Source organism: Marmota monax, unplaced genomic scaffold (genome assembly GCF_021218885.2).
Source record: "Marmota monax isolate L192 unplaced genomic scaffold, Marmota_monax_Labrador192_F-V1.1 WCK01_AAM20220418_F8-fsc00180, whole genome shotgun sequence".
Taxonomy (NCBI): domain Eukaryota; kingdom Metazoa; phylum Chordata; class Mammalia; order Rodentia; family Sciuridae; genus Marmota; species Marmota monax.
The window spans coordinates 780,605-805,075 of NW_026693881.1; the positions used below are offsets into that span (position 1 = coordinate 780,605).

The 24,471-nt window shown below is 46.2% G+C and overlaps 1 protein-coding gene across 6 annotated transcripts in view; it reads left to right on the plus strand.

Annotated features, from left to right (window-relative positions):
* Ldlrad4 (low density lipoprotein receptor class A domain containing 4) overlaps positions 1-24,471 on the plus strand; it is a 369,921-nt gene that overhangs the window by 109,619 nt on the left and 235,831 nt on the right. Inside the window, exon 1 of one of the 6 annotated variants that reach the window (XM_046462798.2) lies at positions 12,611-12,942. The exons of the other annotated variants lie outside the window; for them this stretch is intronic. The gene's annotated coding sequence lies outside the window, so the exon portion shown is untranslated. Of the gene's footprint in view, positions 1-12,610; positions 12,943-24,471 lie in introns of those variants that run through there. 6 annotated transcript variants of the gene reach the window in all.

The window sequence follows — 24,471 nt, forward strand, 5'->3', positions numbered from 1 at the left end:
AATTGAACCCAGAGGTGCTTTACCACTGAGCAAGCCCCCATTTCCTACTGAACCCAGAGGTCTTTGCCACTGAGCTTCACCCCAATTTTTTTTAGCAGGGTCTTGCTAAAGTTGCTGAGGCTGGCCTTGAACTTGTGATCCTCCTGCTTTAGCCTCCTAAGTAGCTGGGATCACGGGCATGTGCCACTGTGCCTGGGAGTAGCTTTTCACTTTTTTGATAATGTCTTTGTATATTCAAAAGTTCTTAATTTTGATGAAGCACAAATTTCCTTTTTTTTTTTTTTTGGTGGTCTCTGTTTTTGGTGTCATATCCAAGAATTCATTGCCATGTCATTGTTGAGAAGCTTTTCTTCTTAGAGTTTTTATAGTTGTAGCCCTTATGTTTAGATTTTAATCCATTTTGAGTTATTTTTGTATAAGATGCAAGCGTCCAGCTTGATTGTTTTGCATGTGGGTGTCCAGTTTTCTCAACTTATATGTTGAATAGACTGTTTTTCACCCATTGAAGGGTCTTGGTACCCTTGTAAAAAACATCGGACCATATGTGCAGGGTTTCATTTCCAGGTCCCTGTTCTACTCCATTGTGTGTCTGTCTGTCCTTATTAGTATCGTGCTGCTTTGATTATTGTAGACTTGAAGCAAGTTTTGATATTGGAAAATTGAGTCTTCCAACTTTGTTCTTCCTCTCAAGTTTTTTGTTTTGTTTTGTTTAAGGATCTCTTGATGTTCCATATGAATTTGAAAATGGATTTATCAGAGTTTTGATAGGGAATATATTGAATTTGTAGGTCATGTTGTATTGTATTGACATCTTAGCCATCTTCAGTATTCCAGTCCTTGAGTCAATAGAATGTCTTTCCATTTATTGAAACAGATTATTAATTTTTAAAGCATTGAAGCAATGTTTTTGGTTTCCAGTATACCAGTCTTTTTAACATTTGATGTAAGGCACAATATTAACTATATTTGAATCACCATGTGATGTTTCAATAGGTGTATACATTATGTAATGGTCAAATCATTAAACCTTTGTGTAATGCTTAAGTCCAACACTTATTAGTTTTTATGGTGAAAACATTTAAAATCTTTTCTTCTAGACTTTTGAAACCTATGGTACATTATCTTATCTGTAGTTACCCTACTTACTGTGTAATGGCTCTGAAGAGCTCCGGCCTAGTACCAATGATTGACTTTTCACCATTCTTCCCTGTGCATTTGTCTGTCCAGCCTCTGGTAACCACAGCTCACGTGTGAGTGAGATCATGCAGTATGTACTGTCCTGTGTCTGGCTGACTTCAGTTCACATAAAGATCCTCAGTTCCATTCATGTTGTTGTGAATAATAAGGTTTCACTTTCGTAGCTGATTAAGATTCTACCATGCATGATTCTTCTGCACACTCCTTAATTAAGTTTATCTGTAACTATTTTATTCTTTCTTATGCTATCACAAATGGAATTGTTCTCTGAATTTCTTTCTGGGTTGCTCATTGTTAGTTCATACCAGTACATGGATGTTTATATGTTGATTTTGTTTCTTATTAGTTCTCATAGTTTTGGTGTGCACGCATCTGTGTGTGTAAAATGTTTATGATTTTCTACATTTAAGATTATGTCAGCTGTGAACAGAAATAGTTTTACCTCTTCCTTTTCTATTTGTATTCTTTTTATCTGTCTTTCTTGCCCGATTTCCCTCTGTAGGATTTCCAGTATTATGTTGAGTAGAAGTAGCAAAAATGGGCTTTCTTGTTCTGCTCTTCATCTTAGAGAAGTAGTTCTCAGTCCTTCACCTTTGAGTGTGATGTTACTTGCAGGGTTTTTATAGATAATCTTTAGAACGTTGAGGCAATTTCCTTCTGTTTCTGGTTTGTTGAATGGGTGTTGAATTTTGCCAGGTAATTTTCCTGCATCAATTGAGACAATCGTGGATTGTCCCCACATTTGTTCTGTTAATAGGATATATTTATTGATTCTATGTGTTGAACCTCCTTTAATTCCCGGAATGAATCCCCCTTGTTCATGTTGTATAATCCTTTTAACATGCTGCTGAATTTGATGTACTATTATAGTCAAGTTCTACTTAACGATGTTTTGGTCAGGGATGGGCTGCAAATACGATGGTGTTAGCATAAGATTCTATTGCTTATGACATCGTACTATCTTAGTTTGTGAAAGAACATTCTATGGTTTGCACCAAAATTACCTAACAGTGCATTCTGAGAACACATCCCCATCATAAATGGCACGTGACTGTATTTTGATGGAGGTTTTGTATCAACTATTCATAAGGTCATTTGTTTTTAATTCATAGTTTTCTTATAATGTATTCTTTTGACTTTGGCATCCCGACTCCGGCACTTCCCCAACCAATGAGAACTCTTCAGGAATCCCCGCGAGAGCTCAACCGGAACTCAACGAGAACTCTGCGAGAACTCAAAAGTCATCATCTTAATGGCTCGCTGGCGTCACCTCTCAACCACTACTTCTGGCAAAAATGCCATGTGTCATCCCGACTCCACTGTGGCCCTCAACAGATGATACTATTTTTTTAAATAGTTTGAGAAGAATTGGTGTTGATCTTTTTAAAAAGGCTTGGTGAGATTCACCAATGAAAACACTTGGTCCTTGGTTTTCCTTTCGTGAGAGGTTTTGCTTGCTGATTCGGCCTCCTTCCTACTTATAGGTCTACTCAGATTTTCAGTTTCTTCATGATTCAGCCTTAGTAGGTTGTGTGTCTCTAGGAATTCGTCCTTTTCATCGAGGTGGAAAATTTGTTGGCATAAAATTGTTCCTGGTACTTTTGATTCATATAAAATGAGTAGTAATGTCTCCACATTCAATTCTGATTTTCTTAGTCTAGCTAAATGCTTAACAACTTTTCAGATCTTTTAAAAAATTATTTTTTTCTCTCATTTTTCTAGACTCTGTTTTACTTTTGTTCTATTCCAATTTTTTGTTCTTTTCTTTCTTCTTCTAGTCTTGAGTTTCATTTGTTCTTTCTCTAGCTCCTTGGGATACACAGTTAGGGTGTTAATTTGAGATCCTTCTCTTTCTTTTTCTTCTTCATCTGACTCTATGTCCTCTTCTGCTCCCTCTCCTACTTCTCCCCTTCCCCTCCTTCAGCTTAAGAGATAACGGTCTCACTGTGTTGCCCACACGGGCCTCAAGCTCCTGGGGTCAAGCGATCCTCCTGCCTTGGTCTCAGCCACCAGCTGCTGTGCTGCACCTAGTGCTGAGCCACCCCGTGCCCCTACCACGTGCCACTGCTCTCCACGCACTGTAAACTACGAAAGCAAGCTCACACCTGCTTGTGTGGCTGTGAGAGTCCAAGAGAGAAGTGTCTGTATTTTAAATATCACAGCAAGGAGAAAACAGAATCTTTCTATGATTTAGGTGGCAATATTTCTTTTCTGTAAAGTATTTTGTTGGTTATATCTTTCCTCATTAAAAGTTTTCTCATGATTACATATAATTTTATGAATTCTTCCAATTAATTGGTTTTTAAAAATTTTTTTTCTCATTCCTTTCCCCTTTTGTTCTTTCTTTCTCTCCTCATTTTTCCTTCTGTCTCCCTTCCCTCACACATTTTTTCCTTTCTCTTCTCTTTCTTCTTCTCATATATGTTAGTATTAAGTTACTGTCATTGATGTTTAACTTTTCAACCTACTATATATTATTTCTCACCCACTTTTTTCATTATTTAGAAGAATGGTATAAATTATTAGCAATAAATTTTTAAATGTCTATATTATGATTTGTTCTGAAATTACCACTATCCCTGGTGTTACTGTCTTCTCTCAAAGTGGAGCTGATGATTGAACTTAAGCACCTCAATTGTGCTGACAATAAGACATAACCCCAGACCAGGGCTTACAGTAAGAGACAAGTGCTCATTAAAAGACCCTCCCAGAATAGAAGAAGAGGAATCCATCGTAACAGATGGACAAACAATATAGGATATCAGAAAATGTGAGGAAATAAACCAATAAGATGTCTTCAAAAGTTTTTAATCCCCCAATAACTGAACCCACAGACTTTGAAATGGATGAAATGCCAGACAAGGAATTACAAAAGTTGGTTATTAAAATGATCAACAAATTAAAAGGAGAGCTAAGGAATGAACGAAGGAAGGAAACGCAAGATATAAAAGAACATTTCCATAAAGAGATAGAAATGGTGAAAAAAGAACCAAACATAAATCTTGGAAGCAAAAGACACAATAAATCAAATACGAAACTCAGTTGAATGCCTCTCCAATAGATTAGATCATGTAGAAGACAAAGTTTCAGAGCTTGAAGTGAGGTGGATACCTTTGAATATTCAGATGGTATTAAAGAAAAAATGAGAAACTATGATCAGAATATAGAAAAACTCTGGGACAACTACGAGAGATCAAACTTAAGGTTCATAGGTATTGGGGACAGAGCAGAGATACAGGCTAACGACATTGATAGGCTATTCAGTGAAATAATAGAGGAAAATATCCAAGCCCTGGGAATAAGATGGACATCCAGTTACTGGATACATTTACAATCCCAAGTAGACAAGACCTGAGAAGAACCTCTCTGTGACACATTATAATTAAAATGCCAAAAACCCCTAATAAAAAATTAAAAGTTGTAATAGAGAAATGCTGGTCATATTCAAAGGAAAACTAATTAGAATAACAGTAGATTGATTACAAGAAACCCAGAAGGAGGACTTGATCTGTCAAGCCCTGAAAGAAAATAGTGACAACCAAGGTTGTTCTATCTAGAAAAACCATCCTTCACAATCAAAGAAGAAGTTAAAACCTTCCACAATAAGCCAATTTAAAGGAATTCATGACTACTAAGCCAGCATTGCAGAAAATACTTAAAGGAATCCCACACAGAGAAGAAGAGAAGAGCAACCAAGAGCTTGGGAAGGAATAAATCTTAATTCTTCAATTAAAAGACATAGACTGACAGGTTGGATTTAAAAATAAGACCCAACTATATATTACCTGCAAGAAACACGTCTCACAGGTAAAGAAATTCACAGGTTGCAAATAAATGGGTGGAAAATGATACTTCATGCAAATGGAACCCACAAGCAAGCAGGAGTAGCTGTTCTCATATCTGCCAAACAAATTGTAAGCCAAAATTAGAAGAGACAAACAATTTCAGTACACATTGGTAAAGGGGGCAATCCCAAGAGAATATATAATTATAGTAAATGTTTATGCCTGAAAGATTGGTGCAATGAGTTGTATTAAGCAGATACTACTCCACATAAAGATGCAGACAGGCCCCAGTACTGTAATACTGAATGATTTCAATGCCTTTCTCACTAACAGATAAGTCATCCAGACATAAAACCAGCAAAGGTACCACAAAGTTAAAACATACTATAAGTTAATTGAACTTAATGAGTATCTACAGATCATTTCACCCAACAACAGCTGAATGCACTTTCTTTACAGCTGCTCATTGAACTTTCTCCAAAATAGATTATATTTTAGGCCACAAAGAAGGTCTTAACAAATTTAGGTAATTTGAAATAATTTCTTGGACTCTTATCATATCATAATGGAATGAAATTAGAAATCGACAGCAAGAAAAACCAGAGGAATGATGTAAACACATGGAGAATGACCATTACACTTTTGAATCACAAGTGGCTCGTCAAAGAAATGAGAGGAGAAACTTTAAAATGTTTAGAATCAAGTGAGAATGGAAATACAAATATATATGCCAAAATGTCTGGGAGATAGTGAAGGCAGTTTTAAGAGGAAAGATTATAGCTCTGAGCTCCTATATAAAAAGGTTAGTTCTTTCAGCATAAAAGACTCCTCAAGTCTTTGTCTGGTACATCCAATGCCTGTGCTTCTTCAGCGACAGTGTCCACCACTTTTTTTTCCCCCTTTGGTTCATGTTTTCCTGTGTTTTGTTTTGTTTTTGTTTTTGTTTTGAGGGTTCTTTTTATTTTTATGTTTTTTTTTTGTTGTTGTTATGGTGTGTGCTTGTGTGAGGAACATTTTAGGTATTTGGAAAAAAAAAAATAGCTACCTTCCCCTGTATTTCTGGAGTGGCTCTGTGCTGGGGAAACCTCCACTGCTTGGCTGGGCTTTGAAATCAGTCCCTGGGGAGGATTAGGTCCTTCTACTCCTGATTTTTGTGATGTGCCTTGCCTGGCCCGTGTGCATGTTTTTCAATTCCCCTGTACACCTGCTGTTTTAAAATCTTCCTGAGTCTCTCTTTGGCAAACAGGCCAAATATTCCATTGTGTCCCTCTGCCCACGACCTCCTGCCCCTGGTGTCTGGGGGTCTGTAGTTTTGCTGTGGTTTTCCCTGCTGTTTCCTGTGGTGTTTCCTAGCCTGGGATCTGAGCTGGGTTGCTGACTGAGACTCCAGCAGCCCTCAGACATGTTAATGTTGCAAATTAGGTCCGGTCTGCTTCCTGCTGAGGGAGGGAAGCTGGACTGCTGACCAGGAAGGGGATGGGGCAGAGGTAAATGGAGAGGCCACAACATCACCTCAGCCTGCACCAGTGCGTGTCATTGCTCCATGGAATCCCACATGGTCAGACTCAGGTTCAGGTTTGATACCCCAGAGATGGGTCAGAGGAAGGGACTCCAGTGGCCAGGAGTCTTAGCATTAAGTCACCAGGAGAAGCTCAGGGATAGAGAGGACTCCGTCCTGTAGACAAAGGCCCTCAAGTGAGTGGAGAGGCTCTCTCAGGAGGAGGAGAGCAGGGCTGTGCACTGTTGGAGATGATCCCCTGGGAGCCTGTGGGCGAAGGTACAGGGGGTCAAGGTCCCCTGCAATCGGTGGCAGGTAGTTTCTGAAGGTTGAAGTTGTCCAGCGATGAGATGGTCTGCTGTTTGAGTCAGGACTTTCCCTGTTTGTTTAAGGGAAAGCCAAGCTGCGTTGTGAGCTGCCAGGTCCAGTACTCTGCCGATCCATTTGCTGGGTAACCACTGCAAAAAGGGACCAACGTTTTTTTTTAATGACAGATAAACATGATTTTGAACTCATTTGGGGAAATTTAACAGGTGATGACTGATAAGAAGGCTGGTCCTTGCTCACTTGGCAGTGACAGCTGCTTTAGGCCCACCGTGACAGGCCCACTGCGTCGACCAGAAAGGGTCCCGATTCCTCACCCTGCTTTGCCTTCAGGTGACACTGGCCTTGGCTTGTGTGTTTCAGAGGGTTCCCTCCAACCCACAGGCCTGTGGCCAGGCCCGGCTGGAAGCTGATTATTGTTATTCCTGGCTATCTTTGGCTTTTGAAATAATGTGACTAAAGTTTTCTCAACTTTTGGTGGAGCAGAGGATGGGAGCTCTAAGTGGGCCCTGGAAGGGAGAGATGTTAAGCCTCAAGCTGCACTAGGTCTTCAGGAACAGTCCCTCTCCAGTGATGGTCAGGTTCTACCACCTCAGGGCTCAGCCAAGCTCCTGCCACCCAGGACCCAGCCTCTTAGCTTCTTGCTGGTTGTCTCTTGTTATCAGTGGAGGGAAAAAAAAAAATCACACCTCTAAGGCACTTTGGAGGCAGGTTTATTTTAGGGTCAGACTGAGAATAGGGTCCTGTGGAGGGTCTCTTCTGCCCTTGGGAAGTTGTAACCTAACCGGGGTATAGCAAGGTAACACAAGGGAGGACACGCACGTGCTGCATTGTGTCCAGCGAGGACATCAACAGTGTCCACCAGTGATGATCCTGCCTAGGTTCTGCAGTTAGTGCTGCCTTGGGCCTTGTCTGAGACCTCATCCTTCCATTGTGGTATCAGTACTGAAGAGCGTCAGTATGACAAAACGTCCCTGAGATTTGGGGGTTGAGCCATTTCCAGGTTATCCAGAGTAACGATGAATGGTCATGAGAAGAACATTGGTGAGTGTGGGTTTTCCCATTTCTGTCTTCAAATGCACTGGCCATTGTCATTTATTTGCTTTAAAAATCTCCAATATTTTTCTTTCTTTTTTTTTTTTAATTGGTTGTTCAAAACATTACAAAGCTCATGACATATCATCTTCCATACATTTGATTCAAGTGGGTTATGAACTCCCATTTTTTACCCCAAATACAAGTTGCAGAATCACATCGGTTACACATCCGCATTTTTACATAATACCATATTAGTGACTGTTGTATTCTGCTACCTTCCCTATCCCCTACTATCCCCCCTCCCCTCCCCTCCCATCTTCCCTCTCTACCCCATCTGCTGTTGTTTAATTCTCTCCCTTGTTTTTTTTTCCCCTTTCCCCTCACAAACTCTTATATGTAATTTTGTGTAACAACGTTTTTCAACAAGGTAAAATATGAGATGCAGGCATGCTGGACTTTCTTACATAAGGCCTCTTGCCTGGGGGAACTGAGTCAAGGAAGGTGGACGCACACGGATCCTTCACCAGGCAACGGCTCCTTCACCAGGCAAGCCTGAGTGATGGGAAGGTCCCTTCCTGGCCCCAGGAGAATTTCTGTGTTTTTATGTCCCACTTTTCCCCCTTTGATCTCCACTGATCTCCCCGGTGTTCCTGTTTTTCCTCAGAGAAGCGGGCGTGGGGATAGGAACATAAAAACCCCACCATGTTTTGCATTGAGAATAGCCTTTGAGGTTTGCACCAAGTACTTGTGAGTTGAAGGCTCATGTAAGCATCAGCTTGCAGTGGAGGGAGTAGAGTTAGCGGCACACATTTAGTGTTCTGAGCTCCAAAAGCAGCACCCTCTGCAAAAGCCTGTGGCTTGCTGAGAAGACCCCCGATGTGGCCACAGGATCCTCACTCTCTCCAAATATGCTTCAGAATGCCTGTCCCCATTTTTCTGTCACCTATATGTGTATGATATACTGATGTTTTGGGTGGTGATGATTTCGAGGAAAGGGGAGACGTCAGGTTTGGAGAGCAGCTTTTGGTCTCTGCAGCTTCCTTACAGAGACCCCCAGGAACTTGTTGCACCTCCCTCTGGGAGGTGGTTGCATGGCTTGACCCCACCCCCACCCCAGCCGAGACAGCCATTTCCACTGTGGCCCTGAGCCAGGTTTGCGCCGTCCCATCTGCTGGAAGGTCAGAATGTCACCCTGCTGGGTCTGTCCGTGCAGGTTCCCTGGCATTTGAGTGAGGTCATCCGAGGAGGTCCAGATGCCTCCCTGTGGCCCTCATCCCTGTCAGGTGTTGTGGCCACAGGTGAGGCTGCCTGGTCCATGCAGGGCTTTGCGGCAGGATGAGGGCTGTGGGCTGCGTGGTTCCCCTCCAGGGCCTGTGTTCCTCTCCTTGGTGCTGTCTGCTGGGCTCTGCCTGCAGCCAGTCGGAGCAGGCTCCCCGCAGACCCAGGCTCAGATATGGACAGATAGCTGGTGGAGCTAATGACTTGGATCGGCCACTGAGGATGGGGCTGGGGCTGGGGCTGGGGCTCAGGGGCAGAGCACTTGCCTAGCACGTGTGAGGCACTGGGTTCTATTCTCAGCACCACATAAAAATAAGAAAAATAAAGGTCCACGGACAACTAAAAAAATATTTAAAAAAAATGAAAGCCCATGGGTACCGCTGTCTGGCTGTGAAACCTCTGAGTCCCCAGGTTGCAGCTGGGTGACCTTTCCATTGAGGTCTCCTTGCTCCAGGTGTGATCTGGATGTTTCTAGCTGGATCTTCACAGAAACTGACACACATTTTTGAAGCCAAGTTGAATAAAACAGGTAGAAAATTAGAAGGGTTACAACAGCCGAAGATAGTTTGCTGGATCTAAGAGTATGGAAAGCAGTTTACCAGGAGTGAGAAGGGAAGGCCAAAGTGACACATCCAGTTGTCCTTGAGCGTGGCTTGTATGTACTTGGATTATGGGCAGGAAGGTTCCTTTGGACTCCGATTATGCAGATTACACGAGAGGGAGGTGGATCCTAGCTGTGAGCTTGGTGGGCACTTCAGGCCTCTGTGGAAGAGCTTAAGTGGAAAACTACTTTTTTTTCTTCTTTGCTTAAGGTATGAGAGCCTGACTGTCTTTTGCTAATCATGTGTCTAACCAGCGCTGTGTGATGTAGTTATCAGGTTACTCATCAAAATGCCGACTGGCAGCCAGGGCTGGAGAATAATAGGAATGGGGGCAGGAGGGCGTTTGCTGATAGCTGCACTCTGCTTCCCTTAATGAAAATCTCCAGGACCGCACCCGAGGAAAAGGAGACTGGGAATTAACATGCAGGTTTCTCAAGTGCATGTGTGTATGTTTTAATTATCCCAGTGCCCAAAAGAGCTTTGTCTAAACAGAGCGGAGCCTGTCATGCACCATGTCAGGCTGAGTCTGGGAGTCAGCTCTGAGGACGGCTTTGCATTCTTAACTACCGCACGTTGTCTTTGAATTAGTGATGGCTTATGACCTTGGCATTCAGGAACTGTTTTGACAGCTGACGATGATAATGCTAGTTCTCATTTTCATGATAAAATATGTAGTGTCAGGAGCAGTACTGTAATAAAAATAAAATAAATATTGGTTGTGGTCTCAGAGGTGCCTTAAGTCTTTATACTCAGTCTCATTTTTAAAAATGTGAAACATTTTAATTGCCAAATTAGCAGGCGCTCCTCGGTGGAGTGGTAATACAGTGCGAACCTTGGTATCTTACAATGCCTTGTCCTCGTCACAAGTCTACAGACAATTCCAGGTACTGTGCACAGTCTTTGCTGCCATCTCTACTAGACCTGATCTTGTCATCAGAGATTCTACATTAGCAGACATGACTGCTATTGTGAACTTTAAAGATTGGTCTCAAGTATACTGTGGATATGTAGATGTTTTGTTCCAAAGAAAAAGTGTCATCAGCATAGAATGAGTTTTAATATATATTAAATGAAAACTTTATATAACAGTATCTGTAATATGATTTTTTTCCGTTTTTTTATAAAAACATGCCTAATCATCTGATCTGCAAGATACTTGCCACTAATATTGGGTAACTTTGGCAGTGAGGGTTATAATGTTGGTTAGTTCATTTATCTCTATTTCTAATCTTTTTCACAGTGAACATTACTGCCTCTTAAAAATGTTCTCTAGTGACAGATATTATTTGAGTTCTTGAGTAGGGGCACATTTCATGCAAGTAGAAAGTGACTTTTAAAATCCTCTGTGGAAGCACTTTATTCTGTTTCCTGCACATGTGAAGACGGTGGAGATGAACTTGGTGATGCTTCGAGTAGTATATGCCCGGGAGTCTTTCAGTCCTTCCTTATAGAGAAAGAAGGAAGGAAGGAAGGGAGGGGCAACCAGCCCAGCAGGCAGAAGTGATAAACTAAGGGTTGACAGTGTTGCTGGGGTCGGGCTGGAGCACTGGTGTGGATCTGAGCCCAAAGCCTATGTCCTCCGCGTGGTGCTGTTGGAAGGTGGTGGAACCTTTAAGAGATGGGACCTAATAGGAAGTTTTAGGTCACTGGGTCATGACCTTGAAGGGGATTGTGGGAAGCTGGTCTCCTCCCCTCTCCATCTCTGTTTTCTGGCCACCATCAGTGGAGCAGTTTGCTGTACCTCGCACTCCTCACCATGTTGTGCGGCCCTCACCACAGGCCCAATGCATGGAGCTCATCAGTCATGGACTGATGCCTTTGAAACCATGAGCCCTGATAAACCTGCCTTTTGTAAAAGTTGATTATCTCAGGTATCTTGTCACAGTCATGAGAGCTGACTAACACTGGGTGTGCAAAGTGCTATGAGTGCGTGGAGCAAGGAGCCCAGGACAGTGTCCTTGTCCATAAGCAACTTAACAGCTTAGCTGGGGAGATAGGAAAGGATCCTGAGGACCACACAGTGGCCTGCTGCTGAATTGTCCAGTCCGTGGAGAGCCGTGCAGTTTGTGTGAAGCAACCTTGCCCACCTTGCACTCCTACGAGCATTGACCAGCATCATGTAGCCTGTGCGTGAGTTCCCTCCATGACAGTTGCCTTTTCTGATAGCACCTACTTGTGTCCCCATGTGGAAAAATGTCCTAAGAGTAAATGGTCTTGATACTGAATGTCATTCCTGTAAAAGCCCATTAGATGGATGTCATTTCAGTCAGAGGGGAGCCGTCTCAAAGTCACCAGGATTTCCTAGTTGGGTTTGACCTTTTTTTTTTTTTTTTAATGAGCATCCTATAGACATAATTTGAAACTTAAAGTAAATATTTGTTTCTGTAAGTCTTGAACTCACAACGTTGTGTGCATGTCCCACAGTCAGCAGACATTCTGGAATAGGCCCTGATTACTTCTCAACTGATCCGGAGCCTGGTTTCTTCCCGGCGTTGTTTTCTATTAATGGCACGACTCAGAGTCATGTCGAAAGTTCAGCTAAAACGAAGTATTTGATCCTTTGAAGATTTGTATTTCTTTACCCCTGGCTTGACCAGGGTAGGATATAAGCTCTTATTAAAGATCAGGATCTGGAATATATTTATTTGATGTTGAAAACTTCAACAGAAAAAAAAATCCTTCTGAATAAATATGAGAGTGGTCTGATCTTTATCTTCTGAATTCGTTCACTTAATGTCTCTTATAGTGAAGCCAAGCACACACACAAAAAAACAAAAAAACAGAATTTGTAACTTCCTGCTTCCTGTAGCAAGAATACGTGGGGTTCAAGTTCCATTTTTAAGGCAGAGTCAATGGCCGTTGCCCATAGTTCCTGACGCTCTGGAAAGGCTTCAGGGGCATGTGGGTCATGGCTGATCTTCATGACGGGCGTCAGGGTGGTCTTTGTAGGGTGTGTCCCTGAGGCTGCCATGGCAACAGGACCCTGAGTGAGGAGCAGAGTGGCTCAGCCGGATGTGGTCTCTGTGTCTGTCAGATCATCTCAGAGGAGGAAAGAGTTTCTTGCTTGTCAGCTGCAGTCCTGTCTGATGGCTGAATTCCTCCCCAGCACCCGACAGCAGCCGTGGTGGTGGGTGCTTACCGTGTCACGAGGCAGCGCATTTCAGATTTGCCTGATTTGTAATTATTGAAGAGCCCAAGAAACACCAAGGAGTTCCTGCATGTGAGTGAAAACCCACGTGCCCACACTTCACGCTCGGGTCCTAGCCATGGCCATCGGAGCCACCAAGAGTGAGAATACTATGGCTCTGTCCACGCAGGTCTTCCAGGAACGAGAAGGCAGCATCCTGACCCCAGTCCCCATGGAATCCCAACCTGGGGAGATGGGAATCTTAGATAAGCTGCTCAGAAGCTGGCAGGAGCTCTGTGGGTTTGGGAAATGGCTGTCGTAGGGACCTGAGTCGAGGTCAACCATCAGGCTGGATGGTCATGTTGTAAAGGGCTCTGGTGTTCATGCCCAGGAATTGCCCCCTGCCCCACAGGTGCAGGGACCCCAGTCCTGGCCAGAGATGTTTTAGGGACTGGTGGGTTGAAGGATGTGGGGGATGGGAGTGCAGGAACTGGGGTGGCCACTCCTGTTTGAGTCCGAGAGTACAAGAAGAGGAGGTGCTGGTCTGGGAGGAAGGATCCCTTTATGGTGTATTAAAATTGGGTGAATTGGGGGGGGGGTTCTGCACTTAAGACTGTAGACCGTGGCTAGAAATTAAGGATTTGGAGCTCAGGGAAGGGATCCTGCCCAAAGTTATAGGTTTGGGGTCATTAGGACATAGGTGGCTGTCAAGATGGGTCTGTAGACGGAGACGATGGCAGGCCTGACTGTGGGACTCTGGGACACCAGTGCTCGGGGCCAGGCTCAGAAGGAAGAGGGAACAAAAGAGAGGAAGAGCAGACCTGTCAGGTGGCCACCTGGAGAGGGTGAGGGCCACCTGGAGAGGGTGGGTGGGTCTCTTCTGGATGTCTGCAACGTGCTTGCCTGCCTTCTTGTCATCTGTCCTGCTTCTCCACGCCCTTGCTCCTGGGCATGGACAGCAGGTTCTTGGGGAAAACCTGCAGCTGCAGAAGGTGCCCCTGGACAAGGCCTGTTTGGACTTTGTGTGGACAGTAGGTCCCCAGCGTCGTCTCACCTTGCTTTTCTTCCATCCACTTTGGAGCTAGACGCTACTTTGAGAGATGACCAGCTCTGACTCTCTCACTACCCGAGGAAACTGGAGACTGGAAAAGCCAATTAGGCCCAGGGAGGGCAGCGGGAGCCCAGGCCTTGAAGAACTCAGTGCCCGCCGCTCCGACTAGCCAGGTGCCACCTCTTCTTACCACTTTTTGTTTTTTGTCTTCTTCTTATTTATTTTATTCTATTTTCTATGGTGCTGGGGATGGAACCCAGAGCCTTCGGCTTACCAGGAATCCACTCTGCCGCTGAGATGTCTCTTCACCCTTTCTGACCAGAGTCTGTTCACCTGGCAGAGCTGGGACTTCCTGTGTGTGGTGGTCATTTATTCTATAAACAAGGTCCTGTTGGTCGTTGGTTACTGTAGTGCTGGGTCCAGCTGCCCAGCTGCTGCGTGGACACAGTGGCGGGGCCCAGGCAGGGAAGGGTCCTTCCTCTCATTCTTCTGTGGTGGGGAGGTCACAAGGGTGCACAGCTCTGGCCCTGCCCCTCTGGCTTCAGGTGGGCAGGGCTACTCCAAGTTGCATTTTGTCTCCGTCTAACCTGGCAGCCATCGCAGAGCCTCTCCGACTCTGGGCTTACCTGTCTGTGAAGGACAGATGGGCAGAATTACCTGAGCCTGGGAAAAGACCAGCTTCATAGCTGGGTGTAGTGGTGCACGTCTCTCATCCCAGCAGTTTGGGAGGCTGAAGCAGGGGAATCACAAGTTCAGAACCACTTCAGCAACTTAACGAGGCCCTAAGCGACTCAGTGAAACTCTGTCTCAAAAGAAAATGTAAAAAGGGCAGGGATGTAGCTAAGTGGTTAAGTGCCCCTGGGTTCCATCCCTGGTATCAAAACCAACCAAACAAACAAAAAACACCCAGCCTCATAATAGATGTGAATCAGTATTATATAGAGAAACGCATACACGTGACACGTGTCCACCCTGATATGGTAGTGTGCAAAAGAATCAGGTACAGGGCTGGGGTTGTGGCTCAGCAGTAGAGCGCTTGCCTAGCATGTGTGAGGCCCTGGGTTCGATCCTCAGCACCACATAAAAATAAATAAACAAAATAAAGGTATGGTGTACAACTAAAAAATAAATATTTTTTTAAAAAAGAAAAAATCAGGTATATAGCCACACTCCTTGAAAAACCCTGTCTCTTTAAGTCTGAAGTACTATGATTGGGAAATGCTAAGAGGGGCTAATAAGATTTCCAGAGTGCTCCAGACCTCTGTGGGCAAAGCCACTACAGAGTGCATTGTTTCCTGACTTGGACAAATTTATGCATTGAATTAGAAATGCTAATATGCGTATGTATATGTATGTATGTATACACACACACACAAATATATGTATGCAAATAATGTATCCTATATGTGTACAATTATATATAATATAATGCACACAGATGTGTGATATATACCATATACAGTATACATAATTTATGTATAACGTGTATCTCAGAGATAAGCTCACCTGTTATTTGTAGTAGTCCTCATGAAGCGAATCCCTCTCTCAGCTGACTGCAGCCCCTGGAGTTGTCTGTTGTCCTTTCTGTCCGCCGGGCTGGCTAGTGTTGTGATTTCTGCCTAGAGGGCAGCGGGTGGTAGAGAAGGAGGGACATGTTTTCATTTTTTTTTTTGCCTGAGGAAGCTCAGTCGGCGTGCATGCGTATCAACTGAGTGGATATTGAGGTGAAGAACGAGAGGACCATGGCTGTCCACGGGATGAGGAGGCCCAGCCCTCCTAGGCAGAGGGCAGTGACCTCAGGAGCGGTGGACGCTGTTCTCCTTCCATCTTTGCTCTTTCAGGGACTGCCTCTGGTGTACTTGTGTCTGGTGTTGGGGGTGCAGGAACCCCATGCACTCCCTGCCCTTGGGGAGCTCCCCAGCTTGGTGCAGATGGATAAGGGAATGATGCTGAGAGATGGGTGTCCCGAGGCTGCGCCAGCGGAGCCTGCGGGGCCCGTGGTCCAGGCTGGCTGTGGGAGGGCAGTTGCTAGCTTGGGCACTGCAGACGCACTCTCAGATGGTTGCAGCGTGAGGTTTGCACTGGGAGTGGAGGGGGACACTGGACCGTGGGAGGGCACAAGTGCTCTTGAGCTTGAGCCACGTCCTAGCTGCAGTGGGGGCCATGGAAGAAGCCAGGCAGAGCAGCACCTGTCTCGGAGAGTGCCTCTGTGCCACCACACCTAGATAAATGCTGATCACCTCTTAGGACATAGTGAAAATGAACATCAGGCTCTTTAGGTAAATATTCTTTCCTCAAGTGTCCTCTCTTTTGATGACAGACTTCTGTTAGACACTGCGTGGGCTTACGCTGTCCCACGGGCCCCCACAGGCCCCCTACCCTGTCTTCCACTTCATCTCCAAATCCGAGGTCACCGGATTTGGTCAGCCCACCTGACCGCTGCCCCGCCACACCTGCCAGCTGGAGTGGGTTCTGGGGAGGTTTGAGCACCCGTCGCTGGAGTACATCTCCATTAGTGTGGAGTGGTTGGGGTATGGACATCTTTAATACTCAGCCAATGCACTAATTAAATTCCTGGTTGCAAATGGCCCTTCACACAGGGAGCTGTGCTGATGGCATAGCATTTCTCAGTAAGAAGTGGATTTTATATCCTGACCATAATTCACAGTAAGAAATAAACGTTGCATTGTGACCAGGTTCACAGGCGATGCTACACGTGTGAATGTCACTCTAGGGAGGTCTCCCAAGGAGTTTGGTTTTGGCTTGCTTTGTTAATTTTGCAGCTTAGTAATGAGTTACCATCCAAAGTTTGAAAACCTTTGTCCTGTGGGATCTCATGGCCCTGGGTACAAGTGATGTGGCTCGTGGTCTCCACTCCTGCGCTGGGTGGGCACACAGGGGAGACGGCCAGGGATGCACGTGGGAGCTGGGCCTCGTGTGATGCTGTGGTTTCAGAGTCGCTCTCCCTTTGCCTGTGTTTGAGCCGACTCTGCTGATGTCCTCAGTGGTTCCAGTGTGACCCCTCTCTGAGAAGGGCGATGCTCTGAGAGCCTGCCCATGTGGCCTCAGGTGAATCTCCGTAGCTGAGAGACCCACCCAAGAGAGGCAGGTTTATCATCACAGCTTTAGATGTGCATTAGACTGTGCTCCTTCCACTTCCCGCTCTGCCAGAGGGGCCACAAGCCTTTCCCGACACCAGGCCTTTCACGCCAGGCACTGCTGCCTTCCTGTTTCTCCATCTCTACCTTTTCTCTCCAGAAAATGCAACCGGGATTTTCAGACTAAGCCATTGGATCCAGGAAGGTTTTCTCCTTGGTAAGGAGTTCAGTGGGCAGGAAGGCGCGAGGCGGTGGGAGGTAGGACCTCGCAGTGGCTGCAGAGAAGCACCCTTCCTGCAGAGGTAGCTCCAGAGATAGCTGCTCATCTCATCTCACATTGATGTGCCAGTGACCCAGAGAGCCAGGTCACAGAAAGCAGCTGTGACCTCCCACGGGAGCTGCCGTGCTCACACCCAGCTGCCGCCACACCCCTAGTCACAGGTGTGACTCACCTCTGCCGTGGCACTGCGAGCTGTCATGCTCTCCTGCATAAGCACTGTGTGTGGTCTCAGGCACACCTTCCACCATGACAGCTACACTTATCCAAACCCGGAGTCAGGGAACGGCTAAATGACAGGCAAGCATCTTTTTACCAGTGCATGTTTATCAGCGAGGAAAGATTCATTATAGGATTTCTTTAAAGTGCAAAAATTTCTCTATCATTAGATTTATCCCAGTTTTATGAGTTTGAGGCCCAGATGTGCATAACTACTGGAAATATCTGAGCCGGGATTTCTTCTTATGGAGGATAGTGCACTGAAGTGGATAATACCTAAAGAGCATTTCCTGTTTCCAAATTCTGTAATTCTATTCAAATATGAACAATTAATTTGTTCACCACGTAGTTCATTGCACTTTTATGTATTACTGAATTCAGTGCGTATGGCCATGTGCATTTGCTAGGGGCACTTACCTCAGGAATTCTAGTGAGCACACTCATTTATATGCTTGGCCTTCATAGCGTAGACCTGGAGAATTTCTTCTTTGCCATAATCTCATTGGGATAGACATCAGGGATGGTGTTTTTCTTTGTTTTTTTTTTTTTTTTTTACCTATCTCTCAGGAAGAAGGGGGAACTGGTTGGTCAGCAGAACCCTTGATATCTTTGTGTTAGTGCTGAATACTAAGCTCAATTCTAAAGGGAAATGCAAATCAAGTCTTGCCCTTGGAACTATTAGAACGAAGTGAAAGAGACAAGATGTTTGTAAAAAAAAAAATACAGAGAACACATAAGAAATGATTACAGTGCGTTAATTTGTTGCAGCTGAGCAGAGCTGGTAGGTAGGTGTTGGGAAATGTTGAGCATTTGGGGTGTTGTGAGTCCAGGGGTTCCTCAGGGACATCTGAAAACAGAATGAGACTGAACTGAAGAGGGTTTTTCCCGCCTTTCTCTGGAGTCTTGGAGTTGAAGTTGAATAAGACATTTCCCCCAAATAAGGAAAGCCTTGTGTGCTCTAGTCGACTGGCGGGCAGACTATGGCCTGTGGTCCACCTGCTGGCCAGGGCTTGTTTGTATTGATAAAGTTTTGTTGGAACATGGCCGCACCTGTGGGCTTACGTGCTGTTTGTCATGGCTGCTTTCAGGCCATCCTGACAACATAGGGGAGCAGGGACAGAGACTGCATGGCCTTGTGCAAAGCCGCCCTCCATCTGGCTCACTGTAGGAAGCTTGCCGACTCAGCTGTGGTTGCTCCTCGTGTTACACAAAGTACACACGTGCACGCAGTAAATACCAACAATGGATTTTTCTGCCTGGAGTCTCACAGACTAGCAGATTTTAGTGGTCTGGGTGTGAGCAGGCCTCTGCATTTATTCCCAATCATTTTTATCATTTTTGATGGAGCACTTAACAGCTCCCTTCCTTTGGCATCATCTGCCACAGCCATTTACTTTATCATTGTGTGTGTGGGGGTGTGTGTGTGTGTGTGCGAGCTCGCGTGCATGCGTGCATATGTGTGCATATGTGTGCATATGTCTTTCACACACTTTGGCTTGTGTGCTTTGGGAACCTCAAAATAACAGAATCGCAATATTTTAAACAAAGTTTGTGTGTGGCGTTTTCCACGCATGTTTAAATATCTGTGTATTTTTGCTTCAGTGCAATGAAGAGGGTGAGTGCTTCCTTTAGCTGCCCGCGGTACAGCGCTGTGCAGACGCACTCAGCTCGCTCTGCTGCTTGTGTGCTGACTAATCAAATAATTGATTTTTTCTCCTTCCACATTTTTAGAATCAGATTTTTTTTTTCAAGAAAGCTTATGACATGGCTTCGTGATTTATAGTTGAAATCTTTGTTCTTACTGTAATTTTCAAAGATTCATGTGCTTTTTGAATGAGGTATACAGTGTATTTAGTGAAACAAACTGAAATAGCTTGCCTTTTCTATATCAGCAAAATGGAGATTTCTTAAAATAGCAAATCAGTAACTTGTTTTTGAATAATATGCCAGCATTTAACGTGGTTTAAATCATTTTATGGTTCACTATGGAAATAAATATTACCTTTCTATTACCCTGCATATTTTTAACTAAAACATGGAAATCATGTTGATACTTTACAATTTTTTCTTTGTTTTAGAATTTTAGAATTTTCTTTTAGAATTTCTTTTGGGGATTTTAAGGCTACCTAAATTATTATTATTATTTTTGTCATAAATACCCGAGATTCCTCCAAAGTGTCTCTATTTTCTTTAAAATGACATGTGGACAGTGGCATTCTTCTATGTCCATAGTTGTGGATATTTTCTACATGTTTTGCACATTTCCCATCACTAGTTTGATCCTCAGATGAGTGGAATTTGCTGTTACCTTTCTCAGAGAGATCAGCTTTGGAGGAAGTAATCACATTTACCTGATGATTACACATGGATTTTGAACATTGTTAGCTTTTGATCCTCATGGATATCTTACCTCACGAAGGTGGAGGAAACACTTAAGGGGGAGGGTCATCTGAAGCATTACATGAATGCCCTTACGCCAAGCCAGTCTTCTTCAGAGCCTGTCATGGGTAGTGGACTAGCAATTGGAGGTAGGAACTAGCTGCTACTGCAGAGATGACTATCATCCTCATCTTCGGTTTCTAAAGAAGGTGCAAGACTCAAATCACTGGACTCTAGAATCTTGCTACTTGAATGTGGTCCATGGACCAGCGGAATCAGCATCCCTGGGTGCTGGTTAGAATGCAGAACCTCAGGCCCTGCTCCAGACCTGCTGGACCCCAATCTGCAGTTCACCAACATTCCCACAGAATTTTGCACGGGTGCTGAACTTTGAGAAGCTTCCGTCTAGACCATCAGGTTCCCAGAATGGTCCTGCTTGAGAATCACTTTTGGAGCTTATGAAACACTACTCAGTTCTGGTCCCAGCCCTCAGAAATATTGATTCCGAAGGTCTGGGGTGATTCTGTCTCCCAGCCAGGTGTGGGACCAGCTGGTGTGAAGTGGGTCCTCTCAACTTGGCTGAAGGGACATTCAAGAAATGAATTGCTTGCTGGGTGAGAGGTCCACAGCTGTCTTCGAGCACTTGGTCCAGCCTGCTGTGAGCCTTGCTTTCCCTGAGACTCCATCCCTGGGTGGACTTTTCATTCCTCAAGAGCCCACAGAGGCCTGTGGACTGCTGGGACCGGTGTGCTGCCCACCACTCCAGCTGAGGAGGACGGAGGTTTTCAGCAGTCTGGCTACGCAGCCTCCCTTCCTTTCTTTTCCAGTTCCCATGGAAACAGATTGTGGGGAAAACTGGGCATGGTGCTATCTTTACCCTGTTTTTGGCGATCGGAGGTCTGTTTCCATGGGAACTGAAAGGGGAAGGGATGGTCGTGGAGTAGCTAGACTGCTTTTAGATCTCAATGGCAGCCTCCATCTTCATGACAAACCCACTTCGCCCAAGCTTACCCTGGGCCAGGGGTCCTTGCAGCTGGGGATGTGGCCATGACTCATGCATCAGGGGAGGTGGGCCGAGGAGGAGGAGAGAAGAGGGAGCTCTGAAAATATCTTTGAAAATGCCAATGATTCCCTTTTCCTCCAGGAAGCCATTTTTATGTGTTGGTAGAAGTTATTTAAATGCCATCTTTAGCTGTTATTTCTTGTATGGTTTTATTGAACATAATAACATGTTTTCACTCAAAGGAAGTGTGGAGATGAGTCACTTGACTGGGAGTGTGTTCTCTGTGGGGAATCCCTCACAGTGAGTCACTCTGCGTGGATCAGTGTGTGGCTCTGTGCGTCGGGTGGGAAGGAGGCCCCTGGGGGAAATGGAGGCTTGGTCAGCATGATCAGGGGGAGGCTTGAGGGAAGTGGGAGGCTTTGGTCAGTGGTAAGGGAACAGCAGAGCCCACCCGGTGCTGATCTACGTAAGCGATTATTTGAAGAGGAAAATATTAAATTCTGCTCTAAACGGACCTAAGATCTAACTCCTTGGGGGTTTGGCCATGGAGTGGAGTTCATTAGGGTGGGTCACGAGGTCCTTTTTCCCCTTGTCCCCTAACTTGGGCAAAGGACAGTTATTTCCCCCTCTTGTCCCTTTTAGCCTGGCTGGCCAACAACAAGCCCGGTGCTCCTCCTCAGGGTCTGACAATGGCAGGCAGTGGCTTCTTGGCCATTCCCCTACTCCCCTCACTGCCCCAGCCACTTATGCAGGGGGCCATTAGGTGTTGGAACCACGCGTGTGCCTTGGGTCCTATCTCGTCACCAGGGCCTCCCCATTTTAGGGAGGACGAGTGTGAGGCTCAGACAGGTGCTGGCACGTGCCTGAGAAGGATGAGGTGAGCAGCTCAGAGCTGGTGATCTGGCTCCGTGCTCCTCCCCAAGGCTGTGGGGTCACCCCAGTGCCAAGGGGACCTGAAGGGTCCTTCCGCCTGATGGAGCCCCTCTGGCAGAGCTGTCCCCGTGTCCCCATCACCATCTCCTCCAGCTGCTCTCGGATGCTAGTCTTGTGTGTTTAAATATGTGTTCTCTCCTATTTCACATGTTTTCATGGATATGTATTTTTTTTTTTTTAAGATCAAATGGATGCCGGTGGTGTTGGTGATTCTGGGGGATGTTTGGGATGTTTGGGGACACAGGGAGAACATTGGTGACAAGCAGCAATGGCCACTTCCCCATGGGGACGGAAGTCAGGTGCTCATCTCTGTCATTCCAAGGACTGCATTTGCTTTGCCAGCCAGTGAGAAGGAGGTGGTGGGAGGAGGGTGGTGTCCATGGGCGTAGGGTCTCCTTGCTGCTCCTGCCCCTCCATCCCGGCCTCTCAGGGCTCTGGAGGCCCTGGCCTCTCCCTGAAGGACTCTGCTGAGGTCAGCACTGTGGAGCTGGGAATAAGATAGGTCTGCTCCTACTTGTCGACTCCACAGGGAAAGGGAATAAGTAAGGCCGATTATAAAGGGAAAAGGGAAGCTATAAAGAAGAAATGGCTTAAACGTCGGGGAAGTGGGCTTCAGGTTGGATGGTGAGCTCTGACCCTGGGTGGCGACATGAGTGGTGCTTGCAGGTCAGATCTGGTGGTCCTCGTTAGCTCTCGCTGCGAGAGCCTGTGCTTTTCCTTGGCCGGGTCTCAGGAATCCTTTCACCTCCGTCTAATGATGGATGATGATACAGACCCTCACTGCGGTTCACATGTATTTGCCGATCCCTTTTGCTGGGTTGGGTCCATGATTCAGAATGGGGTTGCTCCTGTAGCTGCTGCAGCTCAGCGACGCAGCCAGCCCCGGCCTCGCTCTGACCACCAGGCTCGGCATCCAAGGAGGGCCTGTCTCTCCATCACTGCCTGGGCTGCTGTGGGGACTCTCCATGGACAACCCTCACTGGCTTTTGCGGTGTAAGAGCACATACCTAGGCCTTTGTTACCGAGGCAGCAGAAATGAGCTCTTTCTGCTTGGCTGGAGGCCTCCAGAACACCCGGGTCGGGGTCTTTGTGGCCCCTGCAGTTGAATGCCAGTAGCCATCCATGCCCCTGAGTTCTCTGCCCCTCCACAGCTGCTCTGCAGGACAGATGCACTTTCCAAGCCCCGCCCCGTCTAGCCTTCTAGAAGAGCCAGACTGTCGCGTTTCCTCCAGAGTGTGTGGAGTCAGGGCTGCGTGTCCAGTGGCCCTGTGTGCCGGGGCCACTCACGGATGCTGCCTCCTCGTCATGCATAGCTGCCACCAAGGGCTTGTTTGTCATGCAGTTGCAGCTAGTGACCTCAGCTGGGGGACCAGCCTCACACAGGACCATCATTTCGTGTCATGTCCTTCAGACATCAGCCGAGATGGTCACCTCTTTGGATTTCCGTGGTCAGATTGAGTTGCTTCTCCAGCTCTGACTGCCTGGACCCAGTGACTTGATCCCAGCACTCACTGTGCCTCAGAGGGCGGCTTTGGCCGTGGACTTCCAAGCTGTTCTGGGAAGGCTGCTGCAGAGGTTGTCATTTGATTCTTCAAGTCCGCGTCTCTCCCTGATGGTTGCAGAAAGCCTGATCTTCTGAGGATGGTGCATAATTAATCACAGGTCACTTCTGGTTCCAGCCAGTGGGACAACACTGTGCAGAGAGGTCGAGCAGAGACAGCAGTTTCAAGAGGACACGGGCTGGGGCTGGGGCTGCTCCTCAGGCAGTGGGAAGCTCCTCTTGTCTCCCAGCTTTGTCTATGTGGGCATCGGGCAGCAAGGAGTGTGCCAGAGGGCACGTTAGTGAACACCCAAGATCTGCGAGTGGGTGTATGGGAGTGGCCTCCAGCTGTACCCACACTGGACTGAGCAGTGGCCTCTGTCGACCACTGATCAGAGCCGGGCAGGCCCAGAGTCAGGAGGCATCCATCAGGGGCTCACTGCTGCTGTCCATCGCCCTTCTCCCACCTGCCCCAGACAGCGTGGACTTGTCCTTTGGAAATATCTAAGGTGAATATTATTGGAGTATTTCTATCCATCACCCACTGCTGACCGGATATTGAGTGGTGAAAATTATAAAGTGGAAAGTTACTTTTTTTTTTTTTCCTGAAGGAATATATTTCTCAAAAAACGAGAGTGAGCAAACAAGGACATTTGAGGTGTTCCCTGAACGTTTGGATGAAGAGGTGGATGTGGAGCTGGTCGGGAGCTTTATAAACAAGGAGCACCTAGGAAACCCTTGCTCAGGCCAGCTGCTCAAATTGGGCAGCTCGCTCCTTCCCACGGGGAGCCTTGGCTGTGGTTCTGTTGACCAGTTATTATTAGCGTTCAAGGGCTGGCTGTTCCGCTCCGGCACCTCTTGGAGTGTGGAGGAGCGCGGCACCCACCCGCTCAGGGCTTGGCACTGAGTCACCCTGGGGAAGTGCATCCAAAGGTCACCTGACTGGTCTGGGCCATCGCTGACACCTGATGGGGCTGGGACTTGCGCAGAGGTGGCTTCAGGAGAGATGGGCACCTCCTCTTGGAGGTGCCAGCCTGATGGGAGGTGGCAGCTTGGAGTCCTAAAACGCCCTGCGTCCTGGCCACGTGAAGCCCGTGCGTGGCCACCTTGGAGTTTCCTTCT